Below are 26,111 nucleotides of genomic sequence, written 5' to 3'. Positions count from 1 at the left end.
GGAGGTGAGAAAAAGGTTTAAGATGATGATAGTTGAGAAGAAATACCTAGTTTTTAAAGACATTTAGGTAAATCAATCAAATTTTTCTGATATATTGAATACAGAGGGTGAGCAGGAAGACAGGTGACCAGGATTAAGGCAGTAGGTTTTTAGTTTGCATACTGGATTTTTTAAATGTGCTGCTCAGTGGAAGGGGACCAGAGCTTCATTCAGTTTAATGAGCAGATCATGAGTTAGAATTCAGACATTTTGAATTTCAGATACTTTTCAGGCATCCAAACAGGTTGAGAGCTCAGAAGAAATCTTTCATACCTCATTCATTTATTCAACATGCAATTCCCAAGAAACAATTTGTATTAAGTCCCATGTTTCTCATTAGGGAAAAGAAGGTGAACAGGATGCTCAGCTGTCCTTTGAAAGAAACAAGTGAGTTGACAGATGTGTAGAAGTACACTGGAATTCAAAGGAAGGAAAGACTGAGTCTGTCTGGACAATCAGGGATGGCAGCATGAAGAAAATTATCTTGAAGATAAATGCCAATTCCTCCAATGGGGAAAGAGAAAAGACATTTCAGACAAAGAAACAGCATCTGAAAATGACAATTACTTTGCAGTGGCTGCAAGTACAATGTATGAGAGGTGAGCAGTAAAAGAAAAAACCATGAGGACCAAATTTGCAGAAACACAGAGGATTAAGAGAATATTAATGTTACAGCTCTTTCAGAATTTGTCTAGGTTTTCTGGTTTACCAGGAAAAAAAAAAGAGAGAGAGAGGGAGAGAGAGAGAATGCTATGAACAAATGTGTGCCAACAAATTAGATATGTGAAATGGACAAATCCCTAGAAAAATAGAAACTACTAAAACTGAGTCAAGAAGAAATAGAAAATCTGAATAGACCTATAGCAAGAGATGGAATTACTAATTTGAAAACTTCCCAACAAAACAGACAAACTCAGATGACTTTACTGGAGAATTCTATCAAACATTTAAAGAAGAAGGAATACCAATTCTTCATAAACTCTTTCAAAAACTAAAATATGAAGAAAAACTTTCCGATTCATTCTGTAAGGCCAGTATTATGCTGATACCAAAAGCAAACAAATATAAGAAAACGAAAAATGCAAAAATACTCAATATATTAATAGTAGCAAACCAAATCTAGCAACACAAAAAAAGGATTACACACCATGACCAAGTGAGATTTATCCTAAGAATGCAAAATTGGGTGCTTGCATTAGAGCCAGGACTGCCCTTCCCATGATAGCAGGATGCAGTAGTTCCCCAGGTCCCTTCCTCAGCAAGAGAGATAGCCACTCAAGAAAACACTATGAAAGACATCAAAAAACTACTTTATACCCATATTTTATGCATATTTTCAATTATCCTAAGTGTCTTCATTCCATCATTCTTCTTGGAGAACTTCTCAATATTGTAAACACACTTGACATGGTTGTACATATGTTCTGGTTTTGTAGCTGCTGTCAATCTAGTATTATATTTAGTAGTGAAACCAAATGCATCCTCTAAAAAGTTCATTATCACACAAGGTAACTTGATTTTTGAAATGCTGTATCTACCTTCTTTTGTCCTGTTTCTCCTTCCATGTAATTTTTGTTCCATATGGAGCTAATAGAGTTGGTGTTGGAAACATTTTTATTTGCAGTCATTTTGTCTACTTTTACCACTGTACCTTATGTTTGTTAGAACCAAATCTCAAAAGCATGGCTTAGAGTTTTCAGTAGAAATGGAGTTACAGCCATTTGGGAGCATAGTCTCCAGATCATTACAATTTCTAGTTTTCTAGGAGCATAACTTGAAGCACTGCCTATACCACTGAGTGGAGAAAGACCATAGCAGGTATGGCCCATATGCTTGGAGCAACCTTTAGCAACATGGATGGACTTGTTATTTTACCATTCTGGATATACTGGAATATAAAGCAATTTCTATACGAGAACAATTAATTGGAGCAAAGGGAGAAAATATTCCTTTGTATAGATTCCATAGGGCTGTGCAAAAATGTATATAACCAAAGTCAAGTAGTTCCATTACAGCACTGTTTTATGTAGTTACAACATGAAGTAATTGTAGCTTTTTAAACCATGAAATTCCTTGGAGATTGTATCTTCTAGTTAAAATAAAGTACTTATGATAGAATTTTTAAAAACAATAATGCAAGGTTGGTTTAACATCCAAAAATAGATTAATGTAATAAGCCATACCTAGAGAATGATGAACAAAAATCACACAATCATCTCAAAAGACACAGAAAAATCATCTGACAAAATCCAACATCCTTTCATAATAAAAAAAATTCAACAAACCAGAAACAAAACCGAACTTCATCAAGCTGATAAAGGGCATCTAAAAAACCTATAATTAATATCATAATTATGCCAAAAGACTAAATATTTCTCTTTAAGATGAGGAGAAAGAAAAGAATATTCATTTCTGCTACTTCTATTCAACACTGTGTTGGAGGTTCTAGCCAGGGCAATTAGGTATGAAAAAGAAATAAAAGTCATCAAGAATGGAAAGGAAGAATTAGTACTATCTTGATTTGTACATTACGTAATCTTACACAAAGAAAATCCTAAGAAATTCACTAAAAAACTATTAGAACTAATAAACCAGTTCATCAAATCTGCAGGATAATAGATCAATATTTTTAAAAATCAATTCTATTTCTATACACTAACAAAGAACAATACAAAAATGAAATTCAAAGTTTCCATTTACAATAACATCGATTAAGAAAAATAGGAGTAAATCTAACAAGAGAATTGTAAAACTTATAGTCTGAAAACTACAAAACATTACGTGGAAAAAAACCCTAAACATTACCTTAATAAATGGAAAGATATCCTACGTTCATGGATTGGAACACAATATTGTTAAGCTGACAATCCTCCCCAAATGAATCTACAGATTCAATTAAATCCCTACCAAAATCCCAGCTGGGCTTTTTGCAGAAATTGATAAGCTAATACTAAAATTCATATGGAGATGCAAGGGACCCAGAATAGTCAAACGATCTTTAAAAAGAACAAAATTGGAGGACTTATACTTCTCAACTTTAAATTTACTACAAATCTACAGTAATCAAGACAGTATAGTACAGCATCAGGAAAAGAATAGGATTCAGAGTCCAGAAATAAATATTTGCAATTGTCAATTAATTTTCAACAAGATGCCAGGCATGGTGGCTTATGCCTGTAATCCCAGCACTCTGGGAGGCTGAGGGGGGCAGATCACTTGAAGCCAGTAGTGCAAGACCAGGCTGGCCAACATGGTGAAACACCATCTCTACCAAAAATACAAAAAGTTAGTTGGGCATGCTGGCACATACCTGTAGTCCCAGCTACTCAGGAGGCTGAGACACAAGAATCTCTTGAACCCAGGAGGCAGAGGTTGCAGTGAGCCAAGGTTGTGCCACTACACTCCAGCCTGGGTAACAAACCAAAACAACTCAATGGAGAATTAATACTTTTCAACAGAAGGTGCAGGGGCAATTGACCATCTACATTTGAAAGAATAAAGTTAGACTCCTTCCTTATAAGCACATATAAATATCAACTCGATTTGGATTGTAGGCTGGGGATAGTGGTTCATGCCTTTAATCCCAGCACTTTGGGAAGCTAAGGCAGAAGAATCGCTTGAGGCCAGGAGTTCAAGACCAGCCTGGTCAACATAGCAAAACCTCGTCTCTCCCTATACACCCCCTAAAAAATTAGGTGAGTGTGGTGGCATACACCTGTAGTCCCAGCTACTTGCAAAGCAGAGGCGGGAAGATTGTTTGAGCCTGGGAAGTTGAGGCTGCAGTGAGCTAAGATCATGCCACTGTATTCCAGCCTGGGTGACCAAGTGAGAACCTGTCTCAAAAAAAAAAAAAAAGGAATGGATTATAGACCCAAAGGTAAGAGCTAAAACCTAAAAAATAAACAAACAAATAAACTTAGAAGAAAACACAGAAATAAATTATTGTAACTTTAGGATGGGCAATGGTTTCTTAGGTACCACGCTAAAGCACAAACAACAAAAGAAATATTAAATAAGACTTCACTGAAATGAAAACTTCTGTTTCAGATGACACAATCAAGAAAGAGAAAAGTTAACCTACAAAGTGGGAGAAAGTACCTGCAAGTCATATATCTGATAAGAGGTTTGTATCTAGAATATATAAAGAACATTTATAACCGGTAATTTTTTAAAAGACCCAGTCACTGGATAGATATTTCTCCATGGAAAATATACAAGAAGCACACTAAAAGATGCTCAATATAATTAGGCATTAGAGAAAGGCAAATCAAAATAACAATGATATGTCACTTCACCCCCACTAGAATGGCTATAATAAAAGAGATAGACAACAGTATCCGCTGACAAGAATGTGGAGAAATTGGAACCTCACACATTGCTGGTGGCTATATAAAATGGTGCAGCTGTTATGGAAAATAGCTTGGCAGTTTTCCAAAAAAAAAAAAAACAGAATTACCATATGATCCAGCAATGCCATTCCTAGGTATATACCCAAAGGAATTGAAAGCAGAAATGCAAACATATACCAACAATGAATGACATTGTTGATTGCAGCATTATTCACAATTGCCAAAAGGTGGAGACAACCAAATTGTCCATCAACAGATGAATGGATAAACAACATGCAGTATATACATCTAATGGATAAGTATTCAGCTACAAAGAGGAATGAAGTTCTGATACATACTACAACATGAATAAACCTTGAAAACATTAGGGTAAGTGAAATAAACCAGACAGAAAAGGATAAATAATATATGATTCCACTTATATGAGGAACCTAGAATAGGCAAATTCATCAAGACAGAACAGTAGGTTAGAGGTTACCAGAGGTTAGGAAGGAGGGGAAAATGGGAAATTACTGTTAATGATTACAAAGTTTTTATTTGAGGTGATGAAAAGATTTTAATAACAGATAGTGGTGATGGCTGCACAACAGTATAAATATAATTAATACCACTAAATTTACACTTAAAAATATTTAAAATGGCAAATTTTGTTTTATATATACACATCTACCTCCACAATTTAAATAATACACCAAAACCATTAATTATATCTTTTATTAATGGGCAAATTGTGTGGTTTATTAATTATATCTCAAGAAACCTATTAAAAATAATTAAAATTAAACACTAAATCAATGGGTTGTTTGTTTTCATTTTTGTAGAGACAGGGTCTCACTATTTGCCCAGGCTGATCTCGAATTCCTGGCCTCAAGCAATCCTTTCACGTTGGTCTTCCCAAGTGCCAGGATTACAGGGGTGTGCCACTGTGCCTGGCCATAAATGGATGGTTTTAACAGCAATTAGACACAGCTGAAGAGAGAAGTAGCAAACTAAAAGAAAGACTTGAAGAAGTTATTGAATGTATCAGAGAGAAACAGATTGAAAACACACAAAAAAAATGGTTTAAAACTGTAAAGGACAAAAAGAGAATGTCAGACATATGTGTAATCAAAGCTCCAAAAGAAAAAGAAGTTCTAAGTCCTCAGATTCAAACAGCTGGTCCTAACCAAGATATATAAGAAGAAAACTCCACTGCTAGACAAATACCATTGCTAAACTAGAAAACAAGACACAAAAATATTAATTATAATGGAAAGGGACTTCAACAGCAACATCAGAAGTCAGCAGACAATGAAATGACATCTCCAATATGACGTTAGAATAAGGACATTTTCAGATAAACAAAACTAAGATATTTGCCACTAACAAAGAATGTTATTCAAGCAAGAAGATTAGCCCAGATGAAAAAACTCTGAGATGCAAGAAGACATAAAGAACAAAGAAAATGGCCAGGCACAGTGGCTCACACCTATAATCCCAGCACTTTGGGAGGCCAAGGCGGCCAGATCACTTGAGGGCAGGAGTTCGAGACCAGCCTGACCAATATGGCAAAACCCTGTCTCTACTGAAGATACAGAAATTGGCTGGGTGTGGTGGCATGCGCCTGTAATACCAGCTACTTGGGAGGCTGAGACAGGAGAATTGTTTGAACCAGGAGGCGGAGGTTGCAGTGAGCCGAGATCGCCCCACTAAACTCCAGCTTGGGCAACAGAATGAGACTTCATCTCAAAAAAATAAAAAATAAAAAATAAAGAACAAAGAAAACAGAAAATACACAGATAAATCTAAAGCACTGGTTATATAAAAAAATCAATAATTATCTTACAGGTTTAAAGTAAAATACACAACAATAAAAACATATAAACAAGGAGGGGAATGATTAAAGTTAAAACAATATACTATCTTGTATTGTCCAGGAGGAGGGTAAAGATGCCAATTAAAGTTACACAAACATGCAAAAATTTCTCAGAAACTGTTGATTTGTATGGGCATACTTTGTTTTATTGCACTTCATAGATATTGCTTTTTTTTTTTTAATACATTGAAAGTGTACGACAACCCTGGATAGAGCAAGTCATTTCATGTCTCTGTGTCACATTTTGGTAATTTTTTGTAATATTTCAAACTTTTTAAATTATTATTACATCTGTTATGGTGATCAGTGATCAACGATCTTTGATGTTACTGTTGTAATTGTTTTGGGGTGCCATAAACCATGCCCATATAAGATGGCAAACTTCGTCAATAAATGTGAGTGTGTTCTGACTGTTCCTCCAACCAGCCATTCTCCCATCTTTCTCTTCCTTGGGCCTCCCTGTTCCTTGAGACACAATAATATTGACATTAGGCCAATAATTCACCCTACAATGGCCTCTGAGTGTTCAAACAAAAGGAGGAGCTGCATGTCTTTAAATCAAAAGCTAGACATAATTGAGCTTAGTAGTGAGGAAGGTATATTGAAAGTCAAGATAGGCTCAAAGTTAGTCTTCTTGTACCAAACAGCCCAATTGCGAATGACAAGGAAAGGTTCTTGAAGAAAATAAAAAGTACTACTTCAGTGACACATGAATGATAATGAAGTGAAACAGCCTGATTGTTGATACATGAAAGTTTCAGTGGTCTGGACAGATCAAACCAGCCGCAACATTCCCTTACACAAAAGCCAGATCCACATCAAGGCCCTGACTCTCTTCAATTCTATGAAGGCTGAGGCAGGTGAGGAAGCTGCAGAAGAGTTTGACTAGCAGAGGCTGGTTCATGAGGTTTAAGGAAAAAAGCCATCTCCATAATATAAAAAAGTGCAAGGCGAAGCTGCAAATCCTGATGTAGAAGCTGCAACAAGTTATCCAGAAGTTCAAGCTAAGATATCTGATAAAGGTGGCTACACTAACAACAGATTTTCAATGTAGATGAAACCACCTGATATCAGAAGAAAATGCCATCTCGGACTTTCATAGCTAGAGAGGAGATGTCAAAACCAGTTTCAAAGGACAGGATAAATCTTTTGTTAGGGGCTAATGCAGCTGGTGACTTTAAATTGAAACCAATGCTCATCGACCATTCTGAAAATCCTAGAGTTCTTAAGTATAATATTATGCTAAATCCACTCTGTCTGTGCTCTATAAATGGAACAACAAAGCCTGGATGACAGCACATCATTTTACAGCATGCATTACTATTTAGATTGGTGCAAAAATTATTCTGGTTTTTGCCATTGAGTAATGACATAAACCCCAATTAGTTTTGCACCAAAATAATATAGTTTAAACCCACTGTTGAAACCTACTGCTCAGAAAAAAAGACAATGCACCTGGTCATCCAAGAGCTCTGATGGAGATATACAAGGAGATGAAGGTTGTTGTCATGCCTGCTAACACAACATCCATTCTGCAGCCCCTGGATCAAGGAGTAATTTTGACTTTGAAGTCTGAGAAACACAGAAGGCTATAGCTGCAATAGAGAGTAATTCCTCTGATGGGTTTGGGCAAAGTAAATTGAAAACCTTCTGGAAAGAATTCACCGTTCTAGATGCCATTAAGAACATCTGTGATTTGTGGGAGGTCAAAATACCAACATTAACAAGAGTTTGGAAGAAGCTAATTCCAGCCCTCATGGATGACACTGAGGTATTTAAGACTTCAGTGGAGGAAGTAATGCAGATGTGACAGAAGCTGCAAGAGAACCAGAACTAAAAGCAGAACCTGAAAATGGAAATGAATTGCTGCGATCTCCTGATAAAATCTGAATGCATGAGAAGTTGCTTCTTACAAATGAGCAAGGAATATCCTTTCTTGAGATGGAAACTACTCTTGGTAAAAATGCTGTAAACATTGTTGAAATGACAAGAAAGGATTTATAATATTACACAAACCTGGTTGATAATCCAGAAAGAGTGTTTGAGAGGTTTCCGATTCTAAAAGGAGTTCGACTGGGGGTAAAATGCTATGAAAGAGCATCACATCCTACAGAGTAATCTTTCGTGAAAGGAAGAGTCAATCCATGCAGCAAACTTCATTGCTGTCTTATTTTTAAAAATTTCCACAGCCATCCCAGCCTTCAGTAGCCACCGTCCTGACCAGTCGGTAGCCATCAACATTTAGACAAGATCCTCTGCGATCAAAAAGATTACAAGTTGATTGTTAGCAATTTTTAGCAATACAATATTTTTAAATCATGATATGTACCTTTTTAAACATAACGCTATTATACAATTAATAGACAATAGTAGAGTATAAACATAACTTTACATGCATTGGGAAACCAAAACAATTTGTGACTCACTTTACTGCGCTACTCACTTTATTGTGGTCTGCAACTAAACTGAACCCGCAATACCCCTGAGGTATGCCTGTATTAGTTAACATTATGGACACTGAAAGCACACGACCTGGGTTCAAATCCCAGCTCTACTACTTGATAGCTCTGTGGCCTTGGACAGATTACATAAGCTCACCATGCCATGGTTTCCCCATCTGTAAAACTGAGACAGTAACAGTATCTATCCCATAGGGTTTTTGTGAGGATTAAATGAGTTAATATAGGTAAAGATACAAAACAATGACTGGTATAGAATAAGCCCTACTAAGTCATAGCCACCATTATTTTCAGTGTATTAGTTAAAGGCACAGAAATAGTATTTAAGTCCCAAATAATAAAGGGGAAAAAATTGAATGATGAAAATGCTTAAATAATCCAAAAGAAAGGAATAAAAAAATAAAGCACAAAAAGCATTTCCAGTAAAAAAAAAAAAAAAAAATACAGGTAAGACGACTGGATTTTAAAAGATCCAACTATGTATTGCTTTCAAAAGACACATCTTCAACACAAGAATGAAAAAAAAAATGAGAAAACACAAGCATGGAAGTGTATAATTTGATGAGTTCTGACATATGTGTACATCCCTTAAACCATCACCACAATCAATCAACCCCAAAAGTTTCTTTGTGCTCCTCTGTAATCTATCCCTCCCGCTGCACTCCCCACCACCCATCCCTAGGGAACCACTGGTGTGCTTTCTGTCACTAAAGATTAGTTTGTACTTTCTAGGCTTTTATATAAATGGAATCAGAAAGTATGTACTCTTTTTGTCCAGCTTCTTTCACTCAAGATAATTATGTTGAGATCCATCCATGTTGTTGAGTATAGCAATACTTTGTTCCTTTTTATTACTATTATTCTATGTATAGAACTCAATTTGTTTACTCATTTCTAGCCTCTCCAGACAATAAATGGTGTTAAAATTAAGAAATGGCCTCTGGGTAAAGATGAAATCCAGCGTACTCTTAGGACAAGAAAAAGCTAAGGGGGTGATTTTAAAATTCTTTGTAAGACCTCCAAAAGATCTAAGTTGGTACCATAGAGAACCATTCAGTTAAACAACAGGGCTTCTAAGAAGCTTACAACTGTTGTTCCTCAGTAGTCTCCCTAGAAAACCAAAGTAGAAAAGGAGGGCTTATCTCAAAGACATTTGTGGGTATGAATGTTACGTCAAGGAGTAAACGCCAACAGATTCACAGGACAACAAAGGAGTTTTTAAGAGGCTCATATGGGGAGAAACACACCCAGCCTGGACTGAAAGGAACAAAGAAAATATAAATGAAAAAACAATAGGCCGTTGAATCACTAAACTTTCCAGAAGCAGGCTAAGGAAACTACTCAGTTGCTAACACAGCTTCTCTTTTATTTAAAGAAGGATGATTCAGAATCCAAAAGCCCAGAAGGTACAATTAAGAGCCATGGTGAGCCACTCTCAGGCCAGAGCAGGACTGAGTCTCCATCAGGAAACTTCCAACAGTTGCCCAGCCGTATTTGGGAACCGCTATGGAGTGCTATGTGCTCCAACGTGCCTCCTGCTGGCCCCCTTTTAAACCATCAGTGTCTTCGGCAGTTATCTTCTGCCTGTCCCACCATTATACGCTGGGGAAGAGTGGTGGTGGGAGGGGCTGGGGAGAAGATAACTTCTCTCTTTAGTTTCCAAACTGAGAGGGCCTGTACTTGAGAAGCTATACTTAAGAAGTCATATCTAAGTTTCTCATCCTCACCTGAGCCTGATTTAGTTCCAGAGACTGAGGGGTCTGAGCTGCTGATGTAAGGATGGCACTTGTGGGGGCCTTGGGAGAGGTTGAGGATACACAGATTTCCATAGCAACTGGGTATAAAACTGTTTGCTCCCTGCTCCCTCTGCTGAGCTGCCCACAGCACTTTGTGCCTGTCTCTGTTTATCCCAAATAATGTATGGCTACTGGTTGATTATTTATTTCCCTCATCAGATGTAAACTCCTTAAAAGAAAGTGTTTTATTTATATCCATAGCATTAAGTAGTCCCTCAAAGACTTGTTTGAATTTATGAATAAGTATATGAAGAAAGCCAGTCTGTCATGGACTCAGGCCATCCAAAGCCATGCTAATGAATATAACAGCACATTCCCAGTGCCCTTATGCGATGGGCCTCAGTTAAACATTCAGGAAAGCTAGGCAATTAAAAATAAGAATGTTCACCTTATCCACCACAACAGCATAGACAATACTGAAACTCAGGACTGATTCTCAGGAACATCCTGAAAACATCACCCTATAAACCTGCATTTTAATAGCCTGACACAGCTCAAAAGCATTGGCTGCTAAGAGTGCAACTAGTTTTTAAAAAGAAAGAAAAAACCTCCAAATATTTTTCATTTTAAATTGTTTTTCTTTTTTTCTTTTTTTCTCTTGAGATGGAATCCTGCTCTGTCACCCAGGCTAGAACGCAGTGGCATGATCTCAGCTCACTGCAACCTCCACTGCCTGGGTTAAAGGCATTCCCCTGCCTCAGCCTCTCCAGTAGCTGGGATTACAGGGGTACACCACCACATCCAGCTAATTTTATTATTTTTAGTAGAGACCAGTAAAGAAATCATTCAGTAGCTCTCCAGAGCAATAGTCAGAGACGTCTTTCTATCTTGAGATGCCAGCCTCTCAAAAAAGCTACTATTCCTCTCAATGGGCTGGAAAATTTCTCAGATTAAGAAGCATTTCTTTTAGGTAACTATTACGATACACCTACTTCGAAGATATTTTCATGGGGAAAAAATAACATATATCATTACCTTTAGAATATTAGTATATATTAGCATATATCATCACCTTTAGAAAGTCACTCACACTGTACATATAATTTGCAGGAAAAGAGAAACCGTGGGTGAAACAAATATTAGGCAGCAATAACTGAGGCAGATGAAAGCATTTACAAATCTATTTTTAATCCACTGCATTATCTCATTTTAAGCAAGATCATTCTTAGTACATTTCTGCTGGCAAAAATCAACCTTGCTGGTCTCTCAACACAAATGGCAACATTCATCCTAGCCATCAGCTGATTCTCCTGCCCAGGAACTTCAGACTGTTCCTTGATCCCAATCACAACATTTGTGAATAACTTCTACATGTAATAGGACCCAGATGTTTAATATTTTGTCTCAGATTTAAAAATAAAATTCAAAATGACCCAGAAAGCAAAGTAAAATAAAAAAATAAAAAATGAAGCTGGGCATGGTAGTTCACGTCTGTAATCCCAGCACTTTGGGAGGCTGACGTGGGTGGATCACCTGAGGTCAGGAGTTTGAGACCAGCCTGGCCAACATGGTGAAACCTATCTCTACTAAAAATACAAAATTAGCCGGGTGTGGTGGCATGCACCTGCAGTCCCACCTACTCGGGAGGCTGAGGCAGGAGAATCACTTGAACCCGGGACATGGAAGGTACGATGAGCCGAGATCACGCCACTGCACTCCGGTCTAGGTGATAGAGTGAGATTCTCTCTCAAAAAAAATAAAAATAAAAATAAATTAAATAAAATAAAAAAATGAAGCAACTGATTTAATCAATTTAAGCAAATGGTTACCAGTTCAAATGAAGTTTCTCTCTCCTCTTCTGTCTCGTGGTCGAATATATCTTTATCTCATCAGCTACCAAGACAGTACCAGACATTGCCACAGCCTACTGCATGCAAAGTGGTAATAAATGCAGTGGATGGGAAATAGAAGATAATGAACCAATCCTTGATATACTCTAAATCTCTTTTCTACCTTGCTAAGAAAAACAAGGTAAGTCCCTGGAGATACTCCAGAAGTAGATGTAACCATAGGTAAAACCCCACTCTAAAAAATACAATTATAATGTCCAGTTCTATGTAAATGGAGCTATTTCAAAAGCCTCACAAACAACTGATACTAACATTGCCTTGCTTATTTGGACATAACAAATTCCACTGAATGAGATATTTTTAATATCTCTTCATTTAGCTAGCTACCTACTGAATAGGATTATTCTTCAAGGGAGAATTCAAGCAAGAAGATTCCTGCCCTCAAGAATAACAGAAAAGACAATTATAATACAATATGCAGGGTGCCAAAAGGGAGGGTATCTAACCAAGTCTGTGAAGGGTGGCAGAGAGGGGGCAGTAAGGGAAAAAATGGAGGATTAGAGGCCTCCTAAAAGAGGTGGCACCTTGTCTAAGTTACAAAGGACAATGGAAATAAACCAGGAAAACAGGGAGAAAGAGTATTGTACAGAAAATAGAAAGACCAGACACTAAGGTATGGAAGAAAATAGACTAAAGTGGCTCAGCTAGTACAGAAGGTCAATGACAGGCAGTGGTGAGGGACAAAGGAAGAGAGGTCAGCCAAGTGATGAGGAGCCTTCTGTGCCACGCTAAGATCTTCATTACCCTAGAGGTAATGAAGAGGCATTATAAGGTTTAAGCAGAAGACTGGCATGATTATATTTGTTTAACACACACATTATGACAGCAGGACAGAAGAGGGGTTGAAGGGATAAGACTCCAGCTAAGAAAACCAATTAAGTGGCCAGGCACGGTGGCTCACGCCTGTAATCCCAGCACTTTGGGAGGCCGAGGTGGGCGGATCACCTGAGGTCAGGAGTTCGAGACCAGCCTGACCAACGTGGAGAAACCCCATCTCTACCAAAAATAGAAAATTAGCCAGGCATGGTGGCACGCGCCTGTAATCCCAGCTACTCGGGAGGCTGAGGCAGGAGAATCCCTTGAACACGGGAGGCGGAGGTTGTGGTGAGCCGAGATCATGCCATTGCACTCCAGCCTGGGCAACAAGAGCGAAACTCTGTCTCAAAAAAAAAGGAAACCAATTAAGTGGCAGTAATCCCAGAAAGAATAAGGAAGGCCAGAACTAAGTCAATGGCAATTAATTGGATAACAAGGGAGAAAAAGAGATAGGAAAAGATCAAGAAATTAGACTTTACTTCCTTTTCCTAATTGACAATTTAATCCTTAAGTCGAGGTACACATCCATACTTGGTGAGAAGTAGCCACAGTAGTCCAGAATAGGTAAGGATGGCATCCCATAGGAGGGCTCACACAATGTGGGGACTCAGAGTGCAAGCAGTGCGAGAAGAGCGCCCACACCGTCTAAAGTAATCTAACATAGGGTATCAGAACCCAATTGTGACAAGGGTGCCCACAGAGGAGGGTGAGCTAGTGTGGGGAGAAAAAGCCCAAGCAGGGATACGCAGTCATCCACAGGGAACAGCTGCATGGCAGGGGGTGTCAGTGTCAATGCAGTTTGAGAAGCGTGTCCCTGTTAAAAGATGATCTGATGTGAGGTGTCAGAACACCTGAGCAGAGCAAGGAACTTTCCATGCAGGGGCCACCTGATAGGGTGTCCGATCCTGAGGAGGATTATGCAGGAACAACATGGAAGGGCATGGCAGCCATGCATGGGGTGTCAAAATCCAAAGTGAAGAGGACACCCACACAGAAGGACCAGCCTGGCAGGGCTTGTCAAAGACCAAGGTGGATGAAGCAGGCATCCAGGCAGAAGCAGCAGAGAGACACAGGGTATCGGAGCCCCAGTTGAGTTAAGGAGGACATCCACACTGGGTAGGCATTGGTGGCAGCCATGATGACAGAGTAGTCATGTACAAGGGATTAATCAAATAAGTTAATATATTAAGGATAATGGGAACCAGGCTTCTCACTGTTGAAGAGAGAAGTTACAAATATGGAAAGGGAGAAAACTTGAATGAATTGGTGGTATTGGTTGAAACTGGTACTGGTGTGGACTCACCCTTTTTAATATACACAGATAGATGCAGAAATACATATAGAGGTACTCTCTGACCCTGACCACCAAGAAGGCCTAGAAGCAGCAACACTACCACAGCAATGAACACACATAGAATCCAAATTTTGGCTCTTAAATAGCATTCTCCACCAAAAGGAACGTTGGGAAAATGGCAGATTTCATGGCTAAGGAAAAGAAAGTAAAAGATGAGTACAGAACATCTTGCACCAGAAAGCAAAGAAGAACCCAGAGAATGATGAAGACCGGTCAAAAGAACACAAGAGCCCTTCAAGTTGGCTCCTAATGATGAAAGCTGGAACAAACTGAATAATTCAATTCACTCAAATAATTTGAACAATTCAATAACAACCTTGAATAAGAAAGGAGTAAGTCCAAAGTCAAATAAACAAATAAACTGAAAGTTTAAAGAGAAATGGAATATTTACATAATTTTAAAGTACTTTCCCCCAAAACAATTGTTAATTACAAAGGAGTAAGTAAGGAGGAACTTTTCAGTAGACAAGCCTGGCAAAGACTACTTTAATCAAGCGAGAAAAAGATCATCACCAGTAAAGGGCCAAATCAAAACTGTGTATTATGTGATATAACAAGAAGAGCACATCATCACTTCTATATTTCCACTCAAGATGTTCAACCTAAACCTAATCATAAGGAAACATCAGACAAACCCAAATTGAGGCTTGTAACCTTCAAATGTCCAGGTCATAAAAGTCAAGGAAAGACTGAGAACCTTTCCTAAGGGAGACTAAAGAAACATTAAACTGGCTGGGCGCGGTGGCTCATGCCTATAATCCCAGGACTTTGGAAGGCCGAGGCAGGCGGATCATGAGGTCAGGAGATCGAGACCATCCTGGTTAACACGGTGAAACGCCCGTCTCTACTAAAAATACAAAAAATTAGCCAGGCATAGTGGCAGGCGCCTGTAGTCCCAGCTACTCAGGAGGCTGAGGCAGGAGAATGGCGTGAACCTGCGAGGCGGAGTTTGCAGTGAGCAGAAATCACACCACTGCACTCCAGCCTGGGTGACAGAGCGAGACTGTCTCAAAAAAAAAAAAAAAAGAAAGAAACATTAAATAAACTAAACGCAATTTGTGATTCTGAACAGAATCCTTTTGCTTTAAAGAACATTACTGGGACAAGTGCCAAAACTCTGAGAATTAGATGGTAGTACAGTATCATTGTTAATTTCCTCACTTTGATACCACATTGTGGTTGTGCAGGGGAATCACCTTGTTTGCAGTAAAATCTCACTGACGTAGTCGAGGTTGAGATCAGCAACTTATTCCCAAATTGTGCAGAAGAAAAATTATTTGCAGTAGAACTACAACTTTTGTATAACTTTGATATTGTTTAAAATCTTTCTAAAGCTTTTTTTTAAAACTTTAAAAATTACTCAGGTTTAATTGGATGTAGGGTGAGAGTCTAGGATGACTTTCAGGCTTCTGGCATTAGTAAGTGAGTGGGTACAAATGCCCTTCAACAAGACCCTGGATAGAAGGAACAGTTTAGGATTAGGATCGGCGTTTCCATTTTGTTTTGCTAGGTGACTGGCAGTGGGGGTAAAAGGTTGGTCGAGGGGAGGAGGTTAAATTCAATTTGAGATGCCCATGAAGGATGGAGAGACAGCTGTGGACAGAGAGCTGAGGAGCCAGGTCTGGCACTCTGGAGTCACGGCCAAAGACACAAGCTGAGAAATGATCAGTCTGTAGGCAATAGGAGAAACCAAGGTGTGACTGAGTTCTTACTGGGAGAGTTTATCATCCACCACATTCCATAAACAATTTGAAACGACTTACCAAAATACTTACAGTTAAAAGATTAAAAATATACATGTAAACTGAGGGTGTAAGGACAAAGGGAAAATAAAAGGAGGAAAGATTATGCCAGGGATTATAATAGCATACAAAAAGGCATACCAAAAAAATCCATACAAAAATAATAACATACTAAAATAGTCAAGTGTAGTTCACAGAGCTAGAAGGCAAATATAGCCCTAAGGTTCTTGAGAGCCAACCCAGGAAGAATGCATAGCAAAAAGGAACCTCTAGATACTGTATTTGAACATCCATCTACCACATAGTATGTGCTCCTTTGTTAGCACTTACTAATAGTATAAACCTGACATTTTCTTTATTAAAAAAAACAAGAGTATACAGTTTTCTGTATGCTAACAAAATAGGCTTATACTTTTTTACATAAATAAAACAGTTCTGATGTCCTTTTAGTCATTAAAACACAAATCTGTCCTTTTAGTCATTAAAACACAAATCTATCTATATCCATGAGCACTTTATCTTCATTTATAGGACCTGGAATAAATTAAGAATATAATAACAGGAACTAATATTTGCATGGGGTTTATATTTTGAATGGTATTTCTATTTACAATACATTATTTATTTTGCCATCTAGTGTGACAGACAAGGCAGGTATAGACCTAATTTTACAGATTAGCAAATAGGTTCAGAGAGGTATTCAAAATTACATGGTTAATAAGAAATTTGGACTGTAACTCCAGTTTTCTGATGCCATGGATCACTCATTCATTTATTCATCCATCCATTCAAATATTTGTCAAGCATCTCCCAGAAAACATTGCCCATTCTGCATCATTGCTGTGAAGATTAAACAAAAAAACATGGGAATGCTTACAAAGTGTGAAGCCTATACAAATGCTAGCCATTTTCAAAGCCATCATCATTAAATTTCCCGTATTAAAGATATTAGACCTTCTTACATTTGGGGGAAGCCAAATATAATATGGAAATTTAAAAAATATGTATGAAATTTGGTTGAGACATATTGGGAAATGCATATTTAGAAGGAGAGGAGAGGAGTGGGCTAAGATGAAGCTGGATAGGGAAAGGATGGAGCATGGAAGACCTCATTTGCCCTGCTAATGAGCTTGACTTTAGCTTGGAGTGATAGAGGACCACAGAAAGGTGTTACAAGCGGAATGCTGTGGTCTCAGCTGTGTTTTTAAAAGATCGCTCAGATGACAGCATTAAATATGGATGTGAAGGAAAGCATAAAGGCCAGTTAGGAGACCATGGTAATCAGCTAGGAAAGAGAAGGTGCACGCCTGAGCTAAGTGAGGGTGGCCACTTAACTTTATGCTCATTTTAATCTGCAACATTACATTGTCTCTGGTCTCTAAATACTTTAGGGAAACTAAGGCAGGCCAATAAGCCCTTAGAACAAATTTTAGACAACCTAGACAAATATACCATGGACAACTGAAAAACTAAAACAGAATCACCACTGACGTTTTATTTTGTTACACAAATAATGACTATTCTTATATTATTCTATTATTCTATAGGGAGCCTACTCTAGTCATTCATTCATTGTTTCTTTTTAATCTGAATGATTATCGGTAATAAAATTTCTATCAGTTACAGAATTCTCCATAATGTGATAGAACAGCTGACATCATATCTCTTACGCTTTAAGCGAAAACTAACACTCATTAACAGGATTACCCATTGTGATTAAATAAATACAAACTGTTTGCAAAGTTTGTAAATGAGTACAACAGCACAAAAGTAAGACTTACCCTGCTACACAAACCTTATTTTCTTAACTCTCAAGCCCATAGAACAGACAAGGCAGTCCCTCATTTTTCACAGCTTCCCATTTCCCCAGTGCATTGCCTAATAAACACCTATACTTCATCTCTGCTGCTTTAGCTTACTCAGTTTTATCTGCTAATAATGCCTAAGCATGTGGAACAAAACAGCAGTACATGAAAGAAAGCCTATGTCCTCTGCTTTACAGTGCTCAGCACCACACAATAGAGTTTCTCATAATGCACTGGGCCATAAAAGTTGTACATATTGTGAAATCTCAAGATGGCTATCTTTTTGTAATTAATGTTTTGTGGAAACATCAATAACATTTACAAAAAGCTCTTAAATCTTTAGTAAAGGCTGCAATTAATTTATGAAGTCATGAAAAGTCTACAAAGGGTAATCAGTGATAATACTACAGAAGGGGAAAGAGTTTCATCTGGCCTTAAACTGCAAAGTTCATGTCTAATTTGACTGGTAAGAGTCAGACCACATTCTCTTTATTAAACTTGGAAGGGATCTTAAGGTAGTCCAGTCCAATGCCTATTCCTCTCCCAGCCCCCTTCCAGGATAAAAATCCCATGTAAGACCCTGACCAGTGCTTATAAGGCCTATTCTGCCATCTCAATTTATTTAAGAAAAATTCTCCTTCAAATATTCAAGTTTCAATTTGGCAGTTAATTTCAGTCTGCAGTTAAAAGGCACTAGCTGTCAGTCAGATCTCTCACCCAGTTCCCTCCTGAAAAGAAAAACTGACAGATCACAGGAGCTTTCTTTTGTAAACCAATTCTGGAACTTTCATGCTTCTTATTTGTTAGGTTAAAGGTTAAATTGCTGACCTGTGCCCTCCTGCTTAGCGGCCTTCCCCTTTTTCTGTAAAGCTTTATTTTGGGGCTGTATTTACATGGATTAGTCCCTTTTCACGCTAAGAAGGAATCTGTTCACAGCCAAAGCCTTAGTTCTGGTTGTACAAAAAGCAGCCACAATTATTCACCACCAGACAATGACCATATTGTGGATTTACAAAAAACCCACCCCAGCCATGGAAAGATCTGTTCTTGCTGCACAAAACAATAGAAGAAAAATCTTATCAAGCATTCAAGAGAAAGCAAACAAAGCAAGCCCACTGTGAACTTGATGAAGATGTCAAGCTCCTTTAAAATATATATATATAAATCAACAAAGAGGGGCTTTCTTGTAAAGTCTTGGGAGTGAGACTTTTTCTACTCTGAGTTTCCCTTTCTGGTTAAACACAGTTAGGAGCAGCAAGACATTGACAGCCAAGACCAGCAAATGCTGCCATTTTCTAAGCACACTTACAGACACTTTTTTAAATGCACAACACAAAGAGGCTTTCCTTTCCAAATATGCCCAGTGCAAATGCCAGGCAAATCATTTTAAGCTAGTGCCATACTACACAGGCTCTTTCAGCAAAAGCAAAATTCTTGTCCCAACCTCTAAGGAATGAACATAAGCTACTTCCAAGCTCTAACTTACTAATTCCTAATAAAAAAAAATTTTTTTTTTAATTCTTAAAGGCCATTGGGTTTAATTAAACCATAGCTCCAACAAGAGTTCTTCATCTGACACCCATGAAGTATATTATACACACCCCATTTCTTTGGGATGGGTTTCAATGATGGTCCCTAGTCACAGAAATAAACTTTTAACAAGAACATTTTATGTTTGTAAGGTGAGGGTCTCACAGCTGCTTTTACAAAAGCAAAATCCAGTCCTGAGTCCGGAACACAGCTGTCTAACAAGATATGAGAGCAAATAAAAAGAATTTCTCCCACCAAGTCTTTAGGTAGATGGTTTCTATTTTCTTTGAGCTAACATGACCTAAATCCTCCATCAGAAGCATGTTCTTCAGGTAAAATTAAAAAGTAAAACATAGAAGCAGGTAATAAAAGAACCTAAAGACCCATAAATGTGGCTTTTTAAAAAGTAGTGGTGCTTTCATTCATCACAGAGCAAAACACTAATACAAGTTTACACATTTTTGATCTCAGAAAATGGCTCACTTTAAGGTTTCTTACAGATTTTGGACTTAGAAAAAAACATTTCCATCTGTAACATAGTTTATCTTTGGCACAGTCAGCCACTCTCTGTTCCTCTACCCTCCTTCCCATCCGCCACCCCTCACCCTCCAAAAAAGGCAGTACCAAAGATTTGGCCACAGAAGTCCACAAATAAGAGAGTAGTGTTAACTGGTCTTATTTTAAAGGAGCTGATTTATATGTATAACAATCAGGAGCTGGTTGATCAAACTATAAAACTCTGATGTAGCCATCAAAAACTGATGAAAATGTTTGTGGCCAACATTAAGATCTTGCTTTCTCTCATTTAAACTGTACCTCAAGTGCAACTACATCAAATGGGACTCTTCAAAACTTGAAAACAGGACTATGATGGAAGTGCTTATATTTTATCTCTTTTTCAAACTTTCTGCAGTATTTGGTCTTTTTTATAGCATTTTTAGTGTGGTAATAAGTGCAATGACAATGAGACAATTCTGGCCAATGGCCCTACTTAGAGAACTGTGACAACTATAGAAAATATTTCCTTGCATAGCCAAGGCACCGTGTCCAGTTTGCTTACTTTGAATTACGAAATGTATGATCCCCAGGAAAATTAGGATGGCACTACAAGGACCAGAACACAAAGTAGGAAGTACTTAAACTCCTCACCAACTTCTAGAAGGAATGAGATTAGGGCACAAGCTACACTCAGAGTTGATTCAAATGTAAATGCTCTGCTTCCTCTCAAACAATGATAAACTCCCCCAGAGTTAATAGTTTCTCCCTAAGAGATTCATCTCTCTTTTCAATTTAGAGGTATGTTTTGGAGAAAAGGAAGAAACACATGGTGGGGCTTAGAGCAAAACCTTTTAAATTCTTTGTCATAAAAGCTGCAGAGTAAACTACATTTCCTTTACTAATCCTTCGAACACTTGTTAAACTCGAGTGTGCTGACAAATTTGCCACTGCAATCACATTTTGGTTTCTAACAAGTTAAAAAAAAAAAAAAAAAAAAAAACTTTGGTTGTACTAAATTGTATTACCATCTTCCTTGAACACCAAGTGAGAATTTATGCTGCCTTCGCAAACTGTTGAAAGAGGCACTCCCTAGGGAGAAATAACTTTTGGCACATTGCATAGCAAAGCTAAAGTTACAAAAGCAGGCTAAAATATCTCTTTCACCACACATATATTTTTCTCTCTCTCCCCAAAGCTTAAATATGCTATGTCCTCTATAGGAAGCTGAGTATGGGCACAAGAACTATATCCTAAGATTCTGACTTTAGGTTCATAGTCTGGAAAAGTTTTAAATTAAATATATGAGATTTTTTTTAAAGAACTGTTTCGATGTCATTGAAAATATATTAACAAAACTCCATATTGCTTCACTCAAAAAAAAAAAAACCACAAAAAATCATTATCAAGAGTTTCAAAGACTCTATAGTCCTCCACGCTATGAAAAATAATATAGCTGTCCTTTTGTGTCAAGAGTCTAAAAGAGTGGAAAACAATGATTTGATGTGACAGGAGAAGAAAGAAAACTAACCAGGCACTGTTAATTATTTTATGGTTAGTATTTTATTTAAGCCTCATGGTAACTCTAAAAGATAAGCATTATCCAAGTTTTATTTGCAAATGAGAAAATTCAACCAAAAAAAGATGAATAATTTCCCCAAGGTCAGATAACTATTAGTTGCAGAGCCATAATTAAAACCCAAGTCCAAAGCTCTTCCTGCTTCTGCTATATACACACACTGCTTCTGCTAGAGGAGAGGGTGGGGAAACAGCTTTTAGTGACACAAATTCCCATGATTCCAGACCACAGGGCAGTTTCCCAGGGGTGGCAGAAAAAGCCTAAAATGTAAAAAGTACAGGCTGACGCCGAGGCCCGGGGTAAATGCCTCATTGTACTGTGGGAAGTCTGATGGACACTTGGTAAATGGGGAGGAAAAGGCATTCCTCGCCTAGGGAGACGAATGTGAGAGCGCCTTCCTTTAAACTTTTCGTCCTAAGCACGTCTGCTCATAGAAAAGGCAGAATAACATCTTCCAGAAAAATCGCAGAAGAGAAAACTGCAGCAGAACTCCTGCCGCTAATATAAATGCCCTCCCCCTAGATCTACCCGTGAATTTCCATTAAAAAAAACAATACAGCAAATGGAGTAGCCATTCAACCCACTGGAAATGAGATATTTATCAACAATAAAAACTGCAGAGATGAATCAAAATATCTAGGTTATCTGCAATCAGCTGGAATTGTGTCAACTCATTTATTGGTCCAACAAATACACACTGAGTGCCTGTTACATTCCAGTCACTGTTCTAGGTGCTGGGGACACATCAGTGAACCAAGTAAATGAAGATCCTCGCCCTCTTGGAGTTGATATTCTTAGACTCAGCATGATTGTCCAGGGTCCCTTCATGCTAATCAGAACCTGAACATCATAGTTTTTATTAATAAAAAAAAATTAAATATCCATATCCCTCTATAGCTTTGCAGGTGCTCTTCCTTCTGCTGGAATGTCCTCACCCATCTCCAGCACCTTTCACACTTCTAATAAATATTGCTGAATAAACTGTGTAATTAAAAAAAAAAAAGTTTTCAAAACAAGAAGTGAAAAATGTAGCAGTGTTCAGCTCTAAATCTAAATCTCAACTTCAGTTGGGTCTAGACCTGAGCTGTGATCCTGCAGCAGGCCCCAAGAAGCCTAAATAAAACCCAAGTCAACTCAATCTCCATTCAGCAAAAACAAGAGAAATTAGGTCAGCTTGTTCCAGGGTCCACCCCAGGGATTAAGAACTTTTTTAAAGCCTAAACTGGACTTGCTGGGGCTGTTAAAGGTAAGAAAAAAAACCTAAAGCAGCATTCCCAAGGCCCTGGGCCTGGAACTGTCTTAGGACTGGTCCCAGGCAGTCCCAGGGCCCCTCCACCATGTGTGCAGAATGAGAACATTCACGACAGGATCAGGGGATGTCCCCTCAGGGCGGACTCCTGATGATCCTCAATTTCCAGTTTGAAGGATCAAAACAAACAAATCCGATTTGTTTTTCTTCATGATAGATCGAACTGAGAAAAACTCTGTGCCATGTTCTGTGCTTAATTCTTTAAATACTGTTTTTCTGAATCCTCAAACACTATGAGATATTACCATCATCCCCATTTATCCCCATTTTACAGCATAGGGAACTAAAACAAGGAGGGAAATTAAATAATTTGCCCAAAATCACACAGGGATGTGTCTCAAGTAGGGGAACCAGAATTTTGACCTACATGACCTGACTCTAGAAACCATCCTCTAAACCAGATTTCTCTAACTATATTTTGGGGGGGATGTATTTCTGTTAACCGAAATACTAGAAAGAGGAAATGAATGTTCCACTTAGCACTTAGGTGATTTTCTACTTCATTGAGGGCCATGATGAAAATATTTTTCATTTCAGTCTGTATATAAAATCTTTCCCAAATACTTTTGTCACTTTTCCTTTCATGGTAAGCACAACCTAACAAACCAATGGAAAATGTGCTTTATGTTCAAGAAGTCAGTTCTATCATTCTAAGTATCAGGATCATTACTGCTGAGGACAGAAAACTGGGCTAAATACACACAAACTTTACACTATATTCCAGAAATGAGTTCCAGTAAGCTAATCCTAGTTTATTTTCTCAGCATCTGGCTCTTTCTCACAAGTAGACAGTTTAAATAAAAACTCTGGTAGCTGAGGATTGATCACTGCGTTCTTGTTAAAGTTTAACTGTGACACAGAAGTAGAAGAAAAAAATATATAGGTTGAATTATTCATGTGCCCAAAGTGTGTTTTTCTGGGAACAACTCAGAACTAATTCTACATTTTCTGAAAAAGAAAATTAGTCAGTTCAGGCAGTGTTCTTTTTATCAAGTTGTCATATCTTTCATATAGTAATAATTACTATCATTCTAATATTTGAATCCCTTCAAAAAGGAATTTAAATAAATTCTATCACAAGATGATTTCATTTCTTAATGAGAGTACAATTTCTGGAAGCTGTGTTGTTTGATTTTGGCTTGGAGTTTGGGGTTTTTGTTTTTAACTTAAGGATGACGTTAAATTACATCACCACAAGAATGTCTAGTTTGTACCACTTCCTGTTTTAAGCATTTTAGTACATATTATCTCTAATTTATAAAACAACCTGCCAAGTAGATACAAGTCCCATTTAAACAATGGGCAAACTAGAATTTAGTTTAAATAGCTTTCCCAAGGTCAGACAATTAATGAGTGGCAAAAGAAATCTGAACCTAAGTCTGTTTGATTTCGAAGTCTACAAACTGGCCATTATACTGTTTTTATTACAAATTATTCAAAGATACTTAAGGACATTGTTATAATCTAGACAGCAATTTATCTGCATCTATTTTCTCCTCAAATAAGCCTTCGTGATAGCAGAAAATTCTAATGTCTAAGAACACATTAAAGGTAAGAAAACTGTCTTTAAATTGAGCAACTTATTAAAGTCTCCTGCTGGGCAAAGCAAGCTCATAGTCATATCTTCAGTGAAGCTTTCTTTTTCTAATGAAAGGCTTTGAGCGGACTGCATGTTTTCAGTGTAACACAAAGAAGGAAATGCAAAATGTGTTGTGAAATAATACCAAAAGAAGTTCAAAAGCTAGAATATAACTTCCTAAAGGTTTTTGTTTTTTTTTTTTTTTTTGAGTCTTCTAAGCGTTTAAAACATGAGGTCCAGTTCCTGTTTTATAGGGCGAACGTTCCACTCTCTACAGAGTCTAGCACAGTCTAAAGTGAACACTAAAAGAATAGGTGATTAATGAATTAGAAGTGTGATAATAAGACCTCGGGCATGTAGACTCCTGGGGAAGTCAGTCTTACACAGCAGTTTTCAAGAAACCTGAAGATCAATATTGTTAAGCATTAAAACTTTATTTAAATCATTTTAGTTATAAATGTTTCCAAGTTTCATTATTATCTCACTGCTTTTCTGGAAAGAATATTTTGAATCAAACATCTTCTTGATCTCTGCAGTGGACATCTGTTTTGGCGGCCCAGCATCCATTCTCCCTTCCTCCAGTAATAGCGCAGATTTTCCTCTGAGGAACTACCCTGCCCCATTCTCAGGCTATAGGATCCAGGTGGTCCTGAACAGCTCCCCCAATTCTCCCCCTGCTCCCCCAGCACACTCCCTTATCCTCCAATCAACAACTCAAAAGTCATGGTTATTGGTTCATGAATGGATACATGATCCAAACAGGGCCTATTAGAGTCAGCCTTGGGACTATGGTTCAAAATACAGTAAGACACTCTTTTTCTATTTGAGTGGTTCAACTGATGGAACATAAGCTTGGATTTGTTCATAACCATTTTTGCCACTGTATAGGGAGCACCTGCCCAGAAATGAACCCAACACAGAAGACAGAGAATCAAGAAATATGGAAAATTTCTGAAAATATGAGTAGAAGACCTAGATCCAGCAAAACCCAAAGCCAGTTTTACCACTGGACTCCTCAGTGTTAAGAGCCAGTAAATTCCCTTTGCTGTTCAAGTCAGATTTCATTTGGTTTCTGTCACTTCCAGTGAAAAGGATCTTGACTAATACAATGATTAATGTCATTGACACGACCAGTAACTGCTGAGCAATATTGCACAGAGAAATCTTCCTGGCATACTAAAGCACTCAGGGCGTAAGCAGAGGGCTTTTCTATGAATAAAGAACTTAAGTTTTAATGGATGGACTCTGAGAAATCTACTTTGTCTAGTTACTTTTACTTTCTGTTTTTCAGTTATGTCAATTTGATAACAGTTGCTGAGTAGCAGAGTTCCACACAGATATAAACTTTTGCCTTAAACAAATGCAAGTTAAAATAACAGCTCCCATTTATAAAGAACTTTCCATGTCCCATGCATGGTGCATTCCCATTTAATCTTTCAACTAAAATAGGCACTATTAGTGCCCCATTTTAGAGTTGAGAAAATGAGACTCCGAGATTGGCATGTGGAGGGAATTTTTAAAATTCAACAAACTCACTGCTCAAAAGGATTTCAA

At 37.8% G+C, this 26,111-nt stretch overlaps 1 protein-coding gene and 2 pseudogenes across 23 annotated transcripts in view; 2 read left to right on the top strand and 1 right to left on the bottom strand.

Annotated features, from left to right (window-relative positions):
• Positions 1 to 26,111, bottom strand: part of DENND1A (DENN domain containing 1A) — a 544,513-nt gene that overhangs the window by 458,244 nt on the left and 60,158 nt on the right. The window lies entirely within an intron of this gene.
• On the top strand, positions 704 to 760 carry LOC114672899 (U7 small nuclear RNA; annotated as a pseudogene).
• On the top strand, positions 1,328 to 1,964 carry LOC106993612 (GPI ethanolamine phosphate transferase, stabilizing subunit pseudogene; annotated as a pseudogene).

This window comes from Macaca mulatta, chromosome 15 (assembly GCF_049350105.2).
Source record: "Macaca mulatta isolate MMU2019108-1 chromosome 15, T2T-MMU8v2.0, whole genome shotgun sequence".
Classification (NCBI taxonomy): domain Eukaryota; kingdom Metazoa; phylum Chordata; class Mammalia; order Primates; family Cercopithecidae; genus Macaca; species Macaca mulatta.
This window is presented reverse-complemented; position numbering and strand designations above follow the sequence as displayed.